This window comes from Idiotropiscis lumnitzeri, chromosome 15 (assembly GCF_059441095.1).
Source record: "Idiotropiscis lumnitzeri isolate Australia: NSW breed Sydney's pygmy pipehorse chromosome 15, RoL_Ilum_1.0, whole genome shotgun sequence".
In the NCBI taxonomy this organism is placed as follows: Eukaryota; Metazoa; Chordata; class Actinopteri; order Syngnathiformes; family Syngnathidae; genus Idiotropiscis; species Idiotropiscis lumnitzeri.
The window spans coordinates 13,211,816-13,232,118 of record NC_142405.1 but is presented as its reverse complement, the minus strand read 5'-3'; the positions used below and the strand labels follow the sequence as shown (position 1 = coordinate 13,232,118).

The 20,303-nt window shown below is 40.4% G+C and overlaps 1 protein-coding gene across 3 annotated transcripts in view; it reads right to left on the bottom strand.

Annotated features, from left to right (window-relative positions):
* rbfox1 (RNA binding fox-1 homolog 1) overlaps positions 1–20,303 on the bottom strand; it is a 265,406-nt gene that overhangs the window by 186,859 nt on the left and 58,244 nt on the right. The window contains exon 3 of one of the 3 annotated variants that reach the window (XM_088316625.1): positions 12,391–12,453. The exons of the other annotated variants lie outside the window; for them this stretch is intronic. The gene's annotated coding sequence lies outside the window, so the exon portion shown is untranslated. The remainder of the gene's footprint in view (positions 1–12,390; positions 12,454–20,303) is intronic. 3 annotated transcript variants of the gene reach the window in all.

Sequence of the window (20,303 nt, the reverse complement as noted above, 5' to 3'; positions counted from 1 at the left end):
TTAAAGTTGAATTACAATATGTGATGTTGATGAACTGCAGTGTTGAGGTAAATTAAACTGGAGGCCCTCTCCTTCACCTGAAGTGTCCTGGTTTTGTCCCAGGGCACAGTACTGCCATCCTCAAGTTTATAATTCAAACACAGAGTCGGCGTGACTGGCATATGCACACTTGGGAATGGGTCCTTTGAATTGAAATGAAGAATTTGACCAGGTACCTACCTGGAACTGCCTTGTCACGTCAAAGGTGCATAAAATGTGAAGTGAGTTTTAAAAGCTTGAGCGTGAAGGTTATATCAAGAGGTGACTGAACACATAGGAGACAATGAATCATGATACATGATATATGAGTGGCAAAAAATATCCACTTTATGACTCGGTTCGTCTGATCCGGTGCAAGCAGGCAAAGGAGATAAACTGGAGGGATATGATAAAGATAATTAAATGTAAAGCAATTTCCCTCACTCTCTCTCTCTCTCTCTCTCTCTCTCTGTCTCACACACACACATGCACAAACGTTTATTTGCATACATTGATTCTTTCTTAAATTAAAAACTGAAACGAGCTGCTTAGAACCAATACACAGTTCAAAGAATAACTCTCAAATTGGTGAATACAGCTTAGCATTATTGAGACAAAAAAAAACCAACATATATTTGAAACATTATTTGCTTTTGGGGACTGATTAAACTTAAAATAGAATGTACACAGTTGAAGATTCATCAAGAGAAAACCAAAATACTGCACCGTAATATATGAAACAATTAATCCTCGTAAGGGATGATTATGTATCGTTGGAAGTGTCGAATGATAAAAAGCATGTTGACTTAACATTAAAGCTTGTATGATGTTACATTTGGATATAGTTTGTAAGACTTTGGTTTATGATTTTGGTGGACCCTCTAATTTTGCCGTCATAATACCATCCTGCACATTGCTAAAATGTTTCAGTATTAAGTTCTTCCTCTGTTGCACCCAAGCCTTTTCTTTCATCTTCCTGTTTGTAAGCCTCTTAATCAGGCTGTTCCGTGTTTTAATTTGTGTGTGCGTACATTTACGTCAATATGTACGTGTTTGCATGCCAGTTAAAAGCAGAAACTCAATTAAATTAAGCCTTTTTAATCAGCCACAGCCTTGGTTTTGCCTTTGTTTACTCACTCCCTTTCTCCTCTCATAATCTCCAACAATTCTAAAATTTGTGCTTTGCTCTAATGAGCCCTTACTTCCTTTTATTTGCAATTGTCAGCATCTCACTGGAAACTCCCTCATGCGATAAAGCGCAAAGGTTTCTCATGTGAACTGCAAAGTATGCAATGCAAACTGATCTCCATTTACTTTATATAAATATAAATGTGAAACCATCTATTAGCTGTGCCACTTATCCTCACAAGGGTCGCGGGGGTGCTGGAGCCTATTCCAGCTGTCTTCAACCAGTCGGCAGGGTACACCGTGAACTGGTTGCCAGTCAATCGCAGGGCACACAGAGACAAACAACCATCCACTCTCACACTCATACATTAGTGTCCAATAAACGTACCGTGCATGTTTTTGGGATGTGGGAGGAAACCTGAGTACCCAGAGAAAACTCTCACAGGCACAGGGAGAACATGCAAATTCCACGCAGGAAGGCTGGAGCCAGAATCGATCCCTAGACCTCGGCACTCTGAGGCCATCGTGCTAACCAGTCATCCACCGTGCCACCCTTTACAAATGTTAGGAAAGAAAACGCAAGAAGTAAAATAATAAAGAGATGTTAAATGCAATGTGCAACAGGAGAGTTTTAAGAAATGATTTGAAGGATGTGCGGTCGGTGCAGTTGTGAATGTGTTGAGGCTAGAGAGAGTGAGGGTGGGTGGGGGGGAGACAGAGAAGTCACTGTCTCCCCAGGTTCTGTGTGTTTGAGGAACGGAGAGTGCAGGATGGAGTCTATGGGTGGAGAAGATCGGTGAGGTAGGAGGGCGCCTGATTGCGAAGGGCTTTATAGGTGAATAGGAGGAGTTTAAATTGAATGAGCTGGGGAACGGGGAGCCAGTGGAGGTTTTGAAGGACGGGGGTGATGTGATCACAGGAGCCGGTGTGTTTGAGAAAGCAGGCGGTGGGGTTCTGGATGAATTGTAGAATATTGAGAAGTATGGAGGTTGTACAACTGGAGGATGCTATTGCAGTAGTCGACGTGATGAAAAGTGTGGGGGAGGGCTTCAGCAACGGTGAATAAAAGTGAGAGCCAGAGGCAGGAGATGTTTTTGAGGTGGAAGAAAGCAATTTTGGTGATGTGGGTGATGGGTCGGTCAAAAGAGAGGTTATTATCAAAAACAACACCAAAGTTGCAACAGTGAGAGGAAAGAGACAGGGTGAAGTTGTTGATGATAGGTTAAAGTCAGGGGCTTTTTGAGTGAGGGATTTCGAACCAATGGTGAACAGGAAATATTTATTGCAGTTGAGAATTAGAAAGTTTGTTTCCATCCAGGACTTATTATCAGAATGACAGTTAGACATGATAGAGTGGGTTGCTGGGGTGATGGATTTAGTAGAGATGTACAGTTGGACGTCTTGAGCATAGCAGTGGAAGCAGAGACTGGGAAGACAAATGATTTGTCCGAGGGGGAGAAGGTAGAGGATGAAAAGAAGAGGACCAAGCACAGAGCCCTGGGGGACACCTTGGGACAGGGGGACAGTGAAGGAGGAGTTGTTGAGGTGGATCAATTGTTTTCTGCCTGCGAGATATGAGTGGAACCCGGTGAGGACATTATCTGTGATGTTGAAGGATTGCAGGAGGGGGAAAAGAGTGGAGCGGTTGATGTTGAAAACCACTGTAAAGTTGAGCAGGATGAAATACAGATTGATATTGTTCAAAGAGTTGACTATTGTTGAGGTGGACTTTGATTTGTGATGCAAAGACACGTTCTATGAATTTGGACAGAAACGGGAGGTTGGAGATGAGTCGGAAGTTGCTGATGATGTCAGGATTGAGTCCGTGTTTTTTGATGCAGGGGGTTAGAGCAGCCAGTTTGAGAGCGGAGGGGACATAGGGAAAGTTGAGCAAGAAGTTGACGATGGTGATGACGAGGTGAGAATCGGTGGAGATGCAATGCTTGACTATGGAAGACGTGATGGGATGGAGGTGCAGGATTCCATTGTTGAGATGATTTTACTGAGTTGGAGAAGGGGTGGGCAAGGTGGTTAGTGAACTGAAGAGGATGTCAATTTTGGATTGAAAGAAGGGTAGGAATGAATTGCATTTGTCAACGGTGAAATTGGTTGAAATGTTGTCGGTGGGTTTGAGGAGTTTAGACCGTCTTTTGGTTATTGGAGTCAGTGTAGATGAGGTTGGAGTCGTAGGCAGATAGGGTGGAGTTGAGGGTGGTCTTGTATAGCAGGAGGTGATCAGTGAAGGCAAGGAGATGAACAGTTAATCCATTTTTTTTTAGTCTTTTGTGGGATTTGTGTTGGCAGAGTTCCGGGGTGTACCAGGGGGCTGAGTGAATGAGACAGATTTGGTTTTGATGGGGGAAAGTTGATTGAGACAAGAGGAGAGAGTGCAGTTGTAGTATTTGGTAAGGACAGTGGAGGAGGAGATGTCGACAGGTGGTTGAGAACTGAGGTTGAGAAGTCAAGAGGGGCGATAGATTTAAGGTTTCTGAAACATTTTTTGGACGTTTCGACGATAAAGATGTCCTTTAATAGTCCCACAATGGGGAAATTTTTAGTGTTACAGCAGCAAAGATATAGATCACACAGAGGCGGCGTAATGTAGCCGTTAATGTATAACATTAGCAGCAGACATTCATAAAAAGCATGCAAATATACACAGTATATATGTATATAAAAAGATACCCATGTACATACACACTTACATCCCACAACATATACAAGTGTAAGGAAACACTCCTAATGTCTGTCCATGGTACAGAGGGGGAAAAAAACGCTGCAATGATAAAAAAAAACACTGAATGATAGAAAATACTGCAATGATAAAAATACTGCAATGATCAAAGTACTGTAGTGGTAAGAGTACTGAAATGATATGAAAATACTGCAATTATAGAAATTACTGCAATGATAAAAGTACTGTAATAGTAGAAGTACTGCAATGATAGAAAATACTGCAATGATAAAAGAACTGTAGTGGTAAAAGTACTGCAATGATAAAAAAAATTCTGCAATGATAGAAAATACTGCAATGATGAAAGTACTGTAATGATAAGAATACTGTAATGGTAAACGAAATACAGCATTGGTCAATATTTAAGTCCAGCATTGGATAAAGCACAGTAGTAGTGTGTATTGCATCCTAGGACTGCACAATTGCACTAATGGCAGCCCGTTTGTAGGCCTGACCTAATGTTCTTGTTAAAAAGTCTGACAGCAGCCTGCAGGAAGACGCGGCGAAATCTCTCTTTCGTACAGCGAGGGTGTAACAGTCTATCACCGAAGGAGCTGTGGAGTGTTCTAAGAGTGTCATTGATTGGGTGGGCTGGGTTGTCCAGCATTGATGACAGTTTTCCGTCATCCTCCTGCCCCCCACTGAGTCCACAGAGTCCAGGGAGCAGTCCAGGACAGAGCTGGCACTCCTCACTAGTCTCTTTTTGTCCCGGCCCGAGATGCCTCCTACCCAGGAGACCACTCCATAGAAAATGACAGATGAAACCACCGAGTAACAGAAGTTCCTGAGGAGTGACAGGTGGAGGAATTGTATTTGTAGTCCGAGGTGTAGAGAGTGAACAGAAAGGGAGCCAGAACAGTTCGCTGCGGCGCTCCAGTGCAGCACGTCAGACACACAGTCCTGTGTTCTCACGTACTGTGGCCGGTTTGTGAGGTAGTCGTGGATCCATGTGATGAGGTGGTCGGCCACTCCCGCCTGCTCCAGCTTGTCTCCCAATAGGTTGGGCTGGATGGTGTTGAAAGCACTGGAGAAATCAAAGAACATGATCCTCACCGTGCTCCCGGCCTTCTCCAGGTGGGAGAGTGAAGTGTGGAGCAGGTAGATGATGGCATCATCCACACTGATGCCAGGTTGGTATATATATATTATTGACTTCTTCGAATAAATATTATTATTATTATTATTATTATAAAACCTGGCCTACAATGAGCATCAGCATCAACATTCAGAAGCAAAACAGAATCAAGGAGAAAGTGTTGAACTTGGAAAATCCAACGATTGCCTTTCGTAATTAGTTTGTTTAATCAGCATATTGTTATTTTTGTAAGAATTGTTTTACAATGCGTGCCACTTCAGTTATTACACTCAAAAAACAGAAAGAGAAAGAGCAGATTTATCATTTATGACATTCTGTTATACAGATAGGATCAGGTTTTTAAGGATTAATATTAGTAGACAGTAGTAGTTTTCAGAATTTATTTCATCCAATGTGTTTTGTCTAAAAGGGATTAAAAATCAATATAGTTGTTTCATAATTGATTGTTTCTCTCCTGAGTGCAAAATGGATCAGTTAGTATTACTGCTATACTCACTTTACCATCTTCCCTGTGCATGATATCTTATATTGTCTTGATTCTTACATCCAATTCTGAACGATTATGGCACTTCTTATTCACCCAACTGGTCATATAGACCAAAAAAAATCAATAAAACATACATGTAAAAAAAAAAAATTAAAGGTAACCAACCTCTGTCTAAAAACATGGAGCCGCCGATAGTGAGTGATTGTGGTTGTAGAAGGGGAATTAAATTCGAAAAAAAGACTAATACTTTCATTTTACACGTGCTGCCCACATCAGACAACCTTCGTGGTGGTTCACACTCACACAGACACTTCCCAATTTATCCACGCTCGCTGTAACATAAAAAAGCAGCCCAAACAACTCAAAATTCACAAAAGACACAGTCCAGTTTTTAACCTTGCAAGGTGAAAAAGAGATCAAGCTTTTCAGATACTCGCCTCAATGTCTCGTGAGTCGGAAACTTCACTGAAAGCAAGTAGGGGATAGCACACAGCATTCCTGTTCCCGCTCTTTTCCGTCCATTATCCACCTCCCACCACCACTCCTCTCTCAATACATAATAACCAGTCAAATCACAGCAAATTCTAGTGCTTTCAAGCGATTACATTTTTTAAACAAATTAATTGCTAAAAAATTCCCAATTAATTGCGATTAATCATTTTTTTCTACTACTGTTTTTTGTGAAGCTTTTAATGGGTATTTACTCAAATAATATCTTGCAATTAATGTAAAATCATCAAATATGAAGTGTATTTTAAATCAAAGGCTGTTCTAGTAGATTTCTTTGATCCTTCAATACGATCGAAATGCAGTCATCTTTACAGGATTTTTTCTTAGAAACAATTCTCAAAACATATTCAGTACATTTGCTTGTAAGCAGTGTTGGTTTGCAAGGCCAAGTGGTAACTTGAGCAGGGTGTTTTTTTCGGTGATGATGTGCTAAAGATAATATGGTATTCGAATTTGCCTTTGCAAACGTATGCAAATTATTTCTCAAGTAAATAAAACTGAGTTGATTAAGTTAAAAAAATTTAATTGCGCGATTTTTTTTAAATGAATCTTGCATTAACGCTTTGATTTTGACAGCCCTAATTTTTCCCTAATCTCAATTATATTGCAAATTCAATTAATCAATTCAATTCAGTTACTTCAGCCCAAGTACAAATGCGTGAGAATGTTTTAATACCTTACCTTGTAACAAATTCAGCGATAACAAGCTGCTAAAAGTGACTTACCATTCGTTGGCAGTGTCCTGACGCCAGAAGGGCATTTGACGTCCCACATATACTGTACACTTACATATACAATGTAGAAATCTGGAAGTTGAGGTAGAATGATATATTTTCTGGTCCCAGCATTTGATAGCTTGACCCTAACCTTACCCCAATTCCCACACCACCTAACAGCGAGTATTCACCTTTGATCAGGACACAAAATGGCAGCGGTGGCTCGTCTGAGATGTCAGACAGCTGCCAATTAGATCTGCTCAGCCTCAGGCAACTGGATTTTAGCCTTGCAGCTACCCTGCTTGTTTTCCACACCATGTGCCTATATGGAAGTTCTCTGCTCACTGAAATCATGCAATCTGCTGCTGGAGTGGCATGTTTCAAAATTTAATTCATATCATTGTCAAGTTTGTTTTTTACCTGAAGTGACAAAGATACACACTTCAGAAATAATTCAGGATATTTTATCCAATGGTCAAATTGTTCCAAATGGATTCTAAACCTAACTTTTATCAATGGTATAGTTTCCAAATGTATCGTGAAACTAATTTATGAGTAAGGCTTCTTTGGACTTTTGTAAAGTCTTAAGACTTAAGACTTTTACAAACCTTGGTCAATGAAGCATATTTAATTGGTAATTACGATTAATTAATTCAATATTATACAGGTCCAGTGTTTATAATTTTTGGATTTATACACAATTGCTTTATTTCAAGTCCATTGACCCTGTAAAGTGAAGGCTATTTTAAATGTGACTCACAACAAAGATAATTAAGTGTTGTTAACAAGCCTGCCAAATTCAAATGTATACAAAATAATCTCCAATTATATGAAATTGAGCTTTAATGGTGAAAAAGCGAGACTTTCTCTCAACCGTCAGACACTGTGGGTGTGTCCACTGAATAGGCTGGAAATATGTCCCGCTTGATTTTTACTTAATAACGAGTGCCCCTTTGTTTAATAAACAGTTAACACCTAAGTGTCTTTTACGTGGATCCCCACAAATCGACAAAATTCCAAGTGGGACACTTGCATATTGGGTCGCCAAAGCCTGGTAGCTCGCGAGCTAACTACCAGTTAGCGTGACAAAAGTAAATTTTCTGTGAAGTGTCTCTGTTGTGTGGACCCACGTGCGGTGGAGCGAGGTGGAGGCAAATTGGATGGCCCCGGCACCAGTTTGTGAACCAGCAAGCAAGTTAGCCTATATACAATATAGGAAAATGATAAAACAATATATAGGGTGGGACATAAACCTTCATACCTAGGGTTTTTATACGTATGATATCTATGACACCTAGGGTATCTGAATATATATATATATATATATATATATATATATATATATATATATATATATATATATATATACATTACATTGTAGTGAATTCCATATTTTTTCCAAGATCTATACTATCGGTCTGTCCAGACTCACTGGTGTTAGTTTACATATTTACATATTATTGACCATATATTGATCTAAAGTGTTGAAAAAGCCTTGCACTCTTTCTCTTGCAATTTTTGGGCTCTCCTGAAAATGAAAAGTGACTAGTTCAAAGCAAGAAGGTTATTTATACTTATTCCTGCTTCCTGATTATTTTGCCCTCACCTATTTCTCAACCCCAATCAAGCGCAGGATCTTAAAGGGACACTTTTATAAGCTTAACATTGGGACTTATGCAATAGATTTGCATGTAAAAATGTCCTGAAACGCCCCCCCCCCTAAAAGACTGAAGTGATTTAAGTTTTTTTTTTTTTTTTTTTTTTTGTGATGACTTTTATGACAAATTGGCACACCTCCTTTTGGAGCTTGGCTTATTATTTTTTTTCCCTGTTTCAGCATCTAAGTCACAGCAGGGAGGCAAGCGTGGGAATATTGCTTAGTTTGTCATTTTGTTGTCTAAAACGGTGAACGATCACCACCAAAATGTAAATGCACAGTATTACTCATTTTCACATCAACCTGTGAAAGTCTAAAAGTGTTCTGCACAATAGTTTGGATTTATTGACATCATCATGGATCTTTATCTTTCCCACTTCTGTCGCTGTAAATATCTCAACCGGTGCTTTTATGTTGTGCGTCCTCACCGAGATCAGCAAAGAAGCAGTGCACCGCATCCTCCTTGTTGCTCTGCACACTTCCACATTTCCGCATTCTCATATAAATCGGCCACGGAGAGGTCAATCCTTTTGATATGTTGAAGTGGTCATAGGTAGGGATGTCCAAGTGAATTTTGGTGCCAATTGATCACCGTTTTTGGACATTATAAGCAATGAAAGTACAATGATTTCCAACAGAGAGTTGGTAATCTGTCCTTTTCGTGACTCCCAATGAGACATGGAGAGATCGGAGGAGGGAATGGCCATATTCCTCATTAAAAATAGCAGTTTTTTTCAAGTCTTGACTTTTTTCCCAATTTCTAAAAATTAATAGATAAAAAAGAAAATAATAAATCTTTTCAGTCTCCTTATCGGAAAATATATTACTGAAAATTAGCTATCTTGGCTCTTGTCCTCCTTTTACCGTTCCCAGTGTTGCACAGCCCTCTCCTATACGCCCTCTACACCTACGACTGCAGCCCGGCCCACGGTAACAACACCATCGTCAAGTTTGCTGACGACACGACAGTGGTCGGTCTGATCTCGGAAGGTGACGAGACAGCCTCCAGAGAGGAGGTCCAGAGACTGACGGCTTGGTGCGAGGACAACAGACTGCAACTCAACATTGCAAAAACAAAGGAGATCGTCATCGACTTCAGGAGGAACAAGACGGTGCCGCCCCCCCTCAGCATCGAAGGCGAGTGTGTGGCGAGGGTCCACACGTTCAAGTTCCTGGGAGTACAGATCTCCGATGACCTTTCTTGGACACACAACACCACAGCAGTGGTAAGGTCCACCAGCGTCTGCACTTCCTGAGAGTCCTCAGGAAATTCAACGTGGACAGGAAGCTGCTGCTGGCCTTCTACCACTCGTCCATCGAGAGCCTGCTGACGTACTGTGTCTCCACCTGGTACAGCGGCTGCACTGAGGCGGACAGAGTGAGGCTCCAGAAGACAGTCAAAACAGCGCAAAGGATTATTGGCTGCCCTCGCCCCTCACTGTCGGACATCTACACCGCCCGGTGCCTCAGAAGGGCTCTCAACATCGTCAAAGACAATACCCACCCAAACTCCCACCTGTTCGACCTGATGCACTCTGGCAGGCGCTACAGGTGCATCAAATCAAGGACCAATAGACTGAGAAACAGTTTCTTCCCAAGAGCCATCTCCATTCTAAACTCACACACACACACACACACACACGACCACCCGTAACCTTGCAGAACAGCAACGTGATGTGTTTTTATATACCCTATTCAGTATTATTTTCCATTGCACTAACTATTCTCTTATTTATCTAATTTATATATTTATCTGAATTATTGTTGTATTGCACTGGAGAGGGGAGCTCTCTAATCTCGTTGCACACTTGAGTACAATGATCATCAAGGGATTTCTGATTCTGATTCTGATTCTGATGTTGTCCCTGGTATCTGCTGGAGCCATCCATCCGGCTTGGGGGTAATTTCCCCCAGTGTCCCGATCACTAGTACATCCACTGCTGCCTTTTCCCCCAAAAAAATTTTCTCTACTTCTTCCTTCAGCCCTTGGTATTTCTCCAGATTTTTGTGTTTCTTTTTATCTTATGTTGATGGAGTAATGTTTTGAAATTTTAAGATTCCCATTCACTGTTATTGAGCAAAAAATGTTCAAAACAGTTTCCTTATTGACTGAATTGGCCAATTTTGTAAGCTTTCCAACCATGTATTTGACCAGGTGCACTGTGGTTTAATGAGATTCAGGCTAACCCAGTCTGTACCTGTATTGATTGATTGATTTTAAAATGTAACTTTCTCCTGGTTCTCTTACGAGAGCATCTGGCATTTGGCATGATTGATTGTCATGTAAAACCCAGGATCTGTGGTCTTACAAATAATACGAAAGTTGTAAACATGATGTTGGACAAAATTCAATTTGCTGATACATGCCCATTCTACCTGCACTTCCAACATTACAGCACCATATAGTATACAGTGTATCTATTATTGACACTTGCTGTATGGCACCAGAAAAAAAATCCAAACATCAAGCCAAAATGATGTGGAAAGTGCAATATTGTTAATTCGAACAGTCAACAATATTCTACGTCGGCATTCTTTTCTCTCGGAAGACTACAAGTTGCGCTCTACGTATTTGCTCTTCTTCAACATCGGGTGTGGCTGCCCAGTCCGATGTGGGAAAGACAATCCTTGTTGCAGAGGACAATGTAGTCTTCTTGCCTCGTCCTGCTGAGCAATGAGAGGCCTTTCTGCACAGTATGTCTCCTGGCTGACCGTTCGAGGGATGTTGCTTCCTAGTTTTTCTGGCCGATGGTGAAGGCTTTTACGGTCTTGCACACATCTTTGAAATGACTGCCTATTGGATGATGTTAGGTTGAATATATAAGTTATCCCATATTTTACTCTATTAGTATTGCAAAAGAATTGGACCACAGTGTGATTCAAGAGAAGCGGATGCCTGAAGACTGGATTCAATAGCTGCAACATCAAAGGAGGTGTGCCCGAGACACACCTCTGTAACAAAAGGACTGTGACTTTAGTGCGAGAGCACTAAAAGGCAGATCTGCCTTGTCAATCAGTTTACGACTGCCATTGATGTCTGTTTTGCCTCTCGTGTCTGAAATGTTGACATGTTCCTGCTGGTGCTCCCCCCTTCATTCTTTAGTGCAAATTGTATTGTTAGGGACTTCCCTAATAAAATAGAGGGCTCGGCGCAGTGTGCTCCAGAACGAAGTTGGAGATGTAGCTGAGCACACCTCCATTTGTGCTCCTCGCGAGTAAAAGATCAACTCTTGTCTTCCTTTCATTCATTTTGCCTATGTTCAATGAATGCTTAGGTGATTGAACCTGACAGATGATATCCCCTCACAAGTTCTCCATAACACAAAACTTTGGGAATTTTTCCATTGTCTGAAGATGGCCGAGCCAGCGCACCCCTCTCTCTTTTAAATGCAGTATTGTTTGGGGCTTTGTCCTGCCAGGTGACGTTCAGAATGCGTCGGAGGAGACGCATGTGAAAATCGAGTCAAAAGTATTCGCTCTTGCTAAGCATGCAATGTCCAGAAATCGCTGTCACAACGTACGCTCTGTAGATCTGGAGCTTTAAGTGCTAAGTCAGCTTTCTGTTGTCGCGTGGTCTCTTTGTCAGTCTTGTCATGAAGGTTGCAGCCTTGACAATTCGCTTGTTGAGCAAAGTGTGAGGGTGTCAGAGACAGTTGAGCCGAGGTATACATATAAGTCGTGAACGACATCCTGTGCCTGATTGTTGATGCTGATGACTGTATACAACATGTCCCATTAATTGTGTTTTCTTAAAGCTAATGGTAAGCCCGAAAACCTGGCAGAGCTGTTGTAGGGGCTCGGCTGAATGGGTGGTTACCACTGTATCGTCAGCAAAGTGGAAGTCATGTCGGCACCTCAGCCGGACTTTAGCCTTAGTTCTTAAACTTGCAAGGTTTGGCATATTCAAATAACAGTGGCAGGCCGTGCATTTCACATCTCGGCCTTCAGTGAAGTTCTACCTAGTCCGACTTGAATAAATACTCCTCATAATGACATCATTTACGACACCACGACTGAGCAAATAATATACAGCCACAGACTTACGCACTACTGGGTGTTGTAGCTTCTCTTGAAACGTCCGTCTTGAAAATGGCCTCACAAGTGTATCTGCAATCAAATCCACACTTTTACCTCCTTTGGCCATTGTGGGTTAAAAAATAAAGAATATATTTTAGATTTTATAACGATCGCCGGGTAAGACTTCTGGTGTGGATTTGTTGAGTCCGCATTAGCGCTGCCCTCTCACAAGTGATTCAACTCTTTCAATTTAGTGGACCGGCGAGGCACGGACTTCTCAGACATTTTTTCCACAAGCTTTGCTATTTCATCCACTGGTACACAGTTATAAATATAATTACGTTTTGTTGTAAAACATAATATATGTGTTCCTTATATACAGTATATCTATGGCTCAACGACACATGAAAATGTATTTCTCTCATTTGCTTCTGCGTTTCTATATGCGTGTCTCTCTCTCCCTCCATCAGAAAATTGCCATTGGTTGGCTTTAGCTGTTGATCAACACCAACGTTGAAAGGGGGTCGTTATCATTTACAAAACATTGCCCAGCCTTTCTGTGAGTAATATTACACATGTGGAAAACATTGTTCTTTCAAAATAATTCTTGCCAGTTCCCTGTGCGGTGTACTTGTGCACTTTGGCCACCCAGTATGATGTGTGTTCCGAGGCTCTCTGTGGCTTTTATGAGCTGGGGCGCATGAAGTGGAATTGGCTTAGCACTGGTGAGAGGTTGACAGCATGATTTCAGCCCAGTACACGAGCAACCCAATCTTCACCCATTGGTTTGGCTGCAATTAGTCCAGCATAACTATTTTATTTTAAAAAATGCTCAATGTATGGTTCCGTGGACTCACGTTTTTTTGTGGTGGCAGGGGATGAATGCAGAATAAATCAATATATTGCTCAAATGTTTGCCTATGTGTCTTTGTCTTGCCCCGGATATAGTGCATTATCCCTTTTATTGATGAGAGAGTTTTAGCTTCAAAGTTTTGTTGTTTTTGTTGTCCTTTGATTTTGTTTGTTTGTAAAGGGCACAGATCCTTGCATACACACAAAATCACAGAAATAAAAAAAAAAAAAAACATGTATTTCTTTTTAATACATGGTTTTTATTTATTTATTTATTTTCTTCTTTATTATTACCAGTTTAGGCATGAGCCACATTCAAAGTTTAATTTGTGTTAAAATTGTATACATGCAGGAAAGAAAATTGCCAATTCTGTTACTGCTGTTAGACCTCTGAACAAAATGAAAAGTTCTGCCACTTTTTGGAGGGGAGATATTAAATCGCAAACCAAACATTGCGTGTCACACTTGTGTTCACTTGACCTTTTCTCCGTTTGCTTCGAGCGAAATCTGCCAGAAGTCTGACTGATTGCTACTGGTGTTGCAGGAAGTGTATGATATGACACTTTCGTAATCCATGCTCCATAGTAGACTATATTGGAGATGTTTTGTTGTCAATAATTATTAGAATGTCTGTTTGTCAAATTATGAACCCTTAAACTGCACAACAAATGCAAAATGGAGAAAATGAAAATCTCTTTTTTTTTCCTTTGGGCAAAACTGTTTAAATGTAACTGAATTCAAAGAGGTAGATTATCTGCGCCCAAATAATATGTTAGAGTGACCTTTCCGAGCCATTTTTAACTTAAGAGCCTAAAGCTAGAGCAGTGAAGTGAGCCATAGACAGGAATGTTATAAAGCCTTTTAATATCCGTCTCCTAGAGTTAAGGTCTTTCCGCAGGCCCTGCTCATTGAATCCCTGTTTGGCTGTATTTCAAAACCATGATCCACGCTGTGTTGAAAAAGAATGGCTTGGCCTTTTTAATTTGACAATATAAAATGATCCAAAAACACTTAATAGTTTTTTCACTTTAACTTTACGCAACCTCATTTTTTTTTTCAATGGTAAATTTCAGTCAACAATATTAAGTGAACATTAGTAGCATTCATGAAGGGTTATCTTTAAATGCTATACATCCATTTTGATTATTCACGGGAAAGAAATATATTTTATAATACATACAGCATAATTGCCAAAGTTATATTTAAAGGATTTTGGAAAACAAGAAAATATTATTATTATTATTAGACATTAGCACACTGGCATTTTTAGTGATATTGTGTTACCAAGTAAGCAAAAGTAAAAAGTCCCTTCATTAATTATTTAGCAAATAAAAGTGACTTAGGCAGAATGTGCCATGACTTCTCTTACATGTAAATGCAAAATAACCGAATTAAAGTTATTTTAATTTCATAAGTGTGACCACATTTACCAAGTTGTAGCTTCATGTTCAACGTTAACCATTTTTTCTTTCCCACTCTTAAAGGGACACTTGATTAGGTTGAACATTGCCACTTATAGAATAGGTCTCCGTAAAAATTATTTCAGCAGTAAAATCCGCCCTCCGGAAAAACTCACTAGTGATATAATGTGTTTTTTATTACGACATTCAGCACATCTGAATCATGCCTATATTTTTTTTTGAGCGTGGCCTGCTTTTTTTTTTCCCTCACAGCCTGTCAACGCCATTGACGACGCATTGCGATATTTTGCCTGGATTCTTTTGTCATGTTTTTAAGTCGCCTAGTGTCTGAAAACTCTGAGCCATAGTCATGCAGAAAAGAAAACATTTAAAAAATTTAATTTTTTTCATATATATTTATAGGAGCCGATACTTCTAAAAACTTCACCAGTGAAGTGATCATTTGAAAATATGCATTTTTTTTATATATATATAAATAAAGTGTTGCATTTTACCCTACCATGTTAAACCGTTGTGATAGCTATTGTCAGAAATCATTAACATGACCTGTCTTCCCAAAGACAAATATCATTAATTATAAGTAAGAAAATTTGTTATTTCAGAAGTGAGGAACAAACTGCTAGCCATTCACATTCATCTGTTGCCAAAAAATGGCTCTCACTTTCAAAAAGGTAGTATAACCACCACACTGCCTTCTGCTTTCCAGTCCAGAACGAATGTCACCATAAATAACTTACTGTTTTTTTGTACCGTCTAAGATTAATGCTTCCCCTGTTTGATACGTGAACTCCTAGATGGCTTCTCTGGCCCTCCCCTGATATAGATCAATACATGACTGGGAGCAGAGGGCAAACTTTAGCCCAGGCAAAATGCATAATCAATACCCATGTGGGTTCTTGCTAATTAAACTGCCACATTAATATCTCTCTCAGAGAAAGCTTCCTCTGGACAAGATGTGGGGGTGGACGGGGCAGTGACAACATCTGATGAAAAGGTATGGGAGAAAAGTAAGACAGGAGAGGAGAGAAAGCAGACGGCGAACTGGAAGGTGATGCCAAAGGCATAGCTTGCTTGTTAGTCATGTGATAATTAATAGTGATCAGAACGGGCATGTAATGAATGAAAAGCTAAAGAACACAAAAGGCAACTGCAAAATGAATGATCCATCACTATCTAATCTTTCTAGTCAGACAAGATGTATTTTCTAGCTACAGAAGCACCACTTGATTCGACATGGACAAACTAAATATGGAATTTGGAAGGACATATCTTCTAAAATAAGTACTCTATTGTTCTTTAATACTAGTAACAGATATGTGTGGAAGAAAATTTACGATTGATATCATCCCTGGAATTTAAAGTTTGATATCATCCCTGGAACTTAGTTATTTTTGGTATTGCGTATGATGTGCAGAATATATCATGCAATGATACATTATTAAAAAATAAATGATTGTGGAGAAGTTTTAACTGAAGTTATATTTCCTCCAGAAAATGTGCCGTACGCTTGGAATGAATGGAAATCAGAAACCACCAAATCTTCCCACTGAAAATCCATTGGATGGAACTTTCTTTGCATGACCTCCAATACCTCAAAATTAGATGAGATATGTCGATAAGAAAAAAAAAAAGGCAAGCAAATTTTAAAACCAAAAGCGCATTTTTCTAATGTTTTTGAGATCTCATCTGATTGGCTATATTTATCGTAGATCGGTAGCTAACAATCAATTTGTTCTCCAATTAATCTTTGAATATTGATAATAAAGTGGAAAAGTTGATAGACCCATCTAGGACTTAATGCACAACAGAGAGACTGGCTCTCCTCGCTTCCTCAAAAAATAAGAAAAGTAAGTAAAAAATTACTAGTCCAGCAATGACAAGTCAGATCTGCCAAAGCCTCTATGCTCCACCGGATTCTCTTACACGTAGATGCTTTTTGGTGAAAGGCTGCTCTCCTCTGCTATTACACTCCAATTAGAGAGAAATTGGAGAAGATTAAATGCCGGAAGTTGTGTCACAGTGCCGCACCCACCGGATTGAATCCCTTGCGCGGACTGTGCAGTCCCCATCCATTTACCTCTCCATGATTTCACCTTTTGTGAATCTTGCGGGAACATTTCATGAGGTTAGCAGGATTAGCAAAAAATCCTCAGATTCCTTAGTTTCAGAGGACAAGCAACGTTGATAGTATAGATGTAGACTGGACTCAGAGCATCTCAGACAGGATGAGTTATATAATCCTTCTTGGGTGAAGAGGATGTTCAGCAGTTGGATGGCAGTTTGGTGAGTCTTTGGATGGGTGGGGTGGGATGATTGGTGGATGGCAGTTTGATGGGTTTTGTGACGGGCATGGTCGAGACTTAAGTGTGAGATTTAAATTGGACTCCACTATTGACAAGGTTCTTCATATTGCCAGTAAAATCCGGGAGAGAGTCATTCAAGGACAATGTAGAGTCTAGTGGTGGCAGGGTCAGCATGGAATTAAATCCAGCGGTGGTGAGTGGGGCACAGATCTTTTTGGCATGCAGTGATGGTTGAATTTGTTTTTCACTGCGTGTTTGATTGACCTTGGTGCCAGGACCTTGCCTTATAAAATGTGGTGGATAATCCCGCCTGTTTTTTCGGAACGAGTGACAGAACAGGGGTGGGCAATTCCTGTCCTCGAGGGCCAGTATCCTGGATGTTTTATATGTCTCCCTGCTCCAACACATCTGATTCAAATGATCGGCTCATCAGCAAGCTTTGCAGGAGCTGGATAACGATCCTGATGATTTGAATCAGGTGTGTTGGAGCAGGGAGGCATATAAAACTTGGATACCAGCCCTTGAGGACCAGACTTGCCCACATCTGCTGTAGAAGATATTGGAAGCAAGCAGTTTCACCCCACGTTTATTGAGATGTACTCTGTTATATTGGTTGAGCTGTCGATGCACCGAGAAAATGGAAAAATGATCAATAAAGTGAGTGAGAGTGAGAATCAAACGTTTTTCAGCCGTTTAGTCAGTGCCATCTCCTCGTTGTACTGTTGGCAGCAATTAACTGAAAAATATCTGGCAATTTAGAGATTGCACTTTGACAAGGACAACAACAAAATCCCGCGTTAGCATCTTAGACTGCTGCTTCAAAATCTCAAAAGCTCCAGTGTAAATAATTAGCGACTTGACAGTTGGATGCTGAGTCGTGATCTTTTCATAGCAATTATTGACACCACACGTGATTGCTAAAACACAGACACCCGGTGTTCTTTCTGCTCCGAATAGGTATCACAGTTGAAATAACCTTGTCGCCAATAATCACTGTTTGGGGCCCAATAGCTGACCCTATTTACATTGGCCCATTTTGTTGCAAGAGTTAAACTGCTGTTCACATGGAACCCTTCTCCACTTTGGCCTTTAAAGCTCTTATTTGAATATTTGCTACAACTACCAAGATTTGCACCCTTCCATACCATTCACAGCTCCTCAAATCCACTGAAGCATGCTGGGCAGATGAGAAACACGTTTTTTTCAGTTTGGATGTTTATATTTTGTCTTTTTCAGTCATGTGTTGATTTAAGTACTCACATAATCTAACCTGCTGACTTAATGTGTCCCCACCTGGTATGGCAGCTTCACTGAGGCAGACAAAGTGAGGGTCCAGAAAACAGTCAAAACAGCACAGAGGATTATTGGCTCTAGACCACCCAGTGCCTCAGCAGAGATCACAAGATCATCAAGGAAAATACTCACCCGAGCGCACACCTCTTCGACCTGTTGCCCTCTGGCAGGCGCTACGGGTGCATCAAAACAAAGACAGACTGAAAAACAGTTTCTTCCTGAGAGGCATCTCCATGTTCAACTCTCGCACACAACATAATGTGTTTTATTTATTTAATTTCATATTTATTTCATATTTAATTGTTACTTAATTTAATTGATATATTTAATTAAATTGTTTGTTAGATTGCACTGAAGAGGGGAGCTCTCCAATCTCGTTGTGTACTGAGTACGATGACAATAAAGGGCATTCTGATTCTGATAATTCTGGTCTGGCCAGGAAAGACTTGCCCCTCCACGGGTGAATGCTTCACTTGCATGACAGAGAACAGTTGAATAGAAAAGAAAGAAATAAAGGGAGGAGAGAGACATTGTTAAGCAACAGGAAAAAGATGAACGACTTAGTGAGTCACAACCTTCCTAACAAGGGAAGAACGGCTGCAACATGGGAGAGAAAGAATGGAGGAAGGAGACGATGCCAACGGAGAGACCGTAGAAGAGGAATACAGAGGGGCATGACTGGAAGAGAGGGGCTGGTGGATTAGTGTAAATCAGGTGAGGAGGTGGAAGAGGCATTAATATGTAATTTATTGATGAGGGATAGAATATGCGTACAGAGCAGGCTCCAGAGTGGAGGCGAAGCAAATCCAAAGTGTGGTGGAAGTCCCTGACGTTAGCATTATGCGCCTTTCCATTTATGCACTTCATACATACTAATACTTTCACACACACGGATGCGCACACGTACACAGACACGTACAGCAACATCCATTGCTCGTCTGTTTAGCTATTTACATAAACAAGACACCGAAAATGGATAAATGTAATTTTGGCAAGGGTCTTTTTTTCATTGGATAGTCATTCTAACAGCTTTGATGTAACTTAAAAAGTAATTAACGAAAGGTAAGACTCTTTCAAGTCGCCAGAGAATCATCTCAAATTTAAGTTGTTTTTGTGGGATTTGAATTTAACGTCACTGTTTTCAACATCAAATAGCTTTTCAGAAGCGGAGCTACTTTCATGATCACATAATTTGGTATTGTTTACAAAAGCTCCATTTCCTCAGGCAGTTCTAAGACTTGAATGCATCTCCTCCTTTTGACGTCTTGGAACCTATGCGCCCTAGCCGGTGGATGAAAATGCAGCAGAGTGGGATGGAAAGCGCACAGCTGGAGAGAAGCGGGCAGAGTTGTGCAGGCCTACGTCTTGTGAATCCCCCCGGCCTTACCGTAAGAAATCCTCACAGGGCAGTTATACGTTCAGGTGTTTTCAATGCAACCTCAAAAGGAAGCTCCTACATATATCGAAGACATCCAAGACACATCTAGAGACAAATATTTAGCTATTTCCCAGATTTAACACAACAATCACCGGCTAAGCTAGTCATTACAACTAAAGTCAGCAATAAGGCTACAACTAATCATTATTTAATTGATTAATCTGTTGATTAATTGTTGAATCAGATTGAAAAAAAAATGGTTTGATTTTTGTCCTTTCATTCAAAAACAGGACATTTCAAATTGGCGGTGAAGAAAATTCACAAACGTGCATTAATTATGATTCAGTTACGGGTTTGGTCCGCTACATCCAAGAATCAGCAAAAATGTTGAATGTTTTCCAAAGTGCAAGACATGTTGCAAATCTCGTATTTTGACAAACATAAACATCGACCACACCCCGGAAGGCATTGGTGAATGAGCAAGAAAACGCCCTTGGTCCACCTAAAAAGCCAGCAGCACAAATGCCAAATTCCCAACGACGGAAAACTACACCTCAGGATGGGTGTCAATAACATTTTAATGATGCCGCTTCTCTTAACGATACTGCTTGTCAATCCGGTGCCTTAAATATCTGTACTTTTTTTTGGTAAAGATTTTTGTAGATTAGGTATCTTGATTGCTTCTGGTTTAGT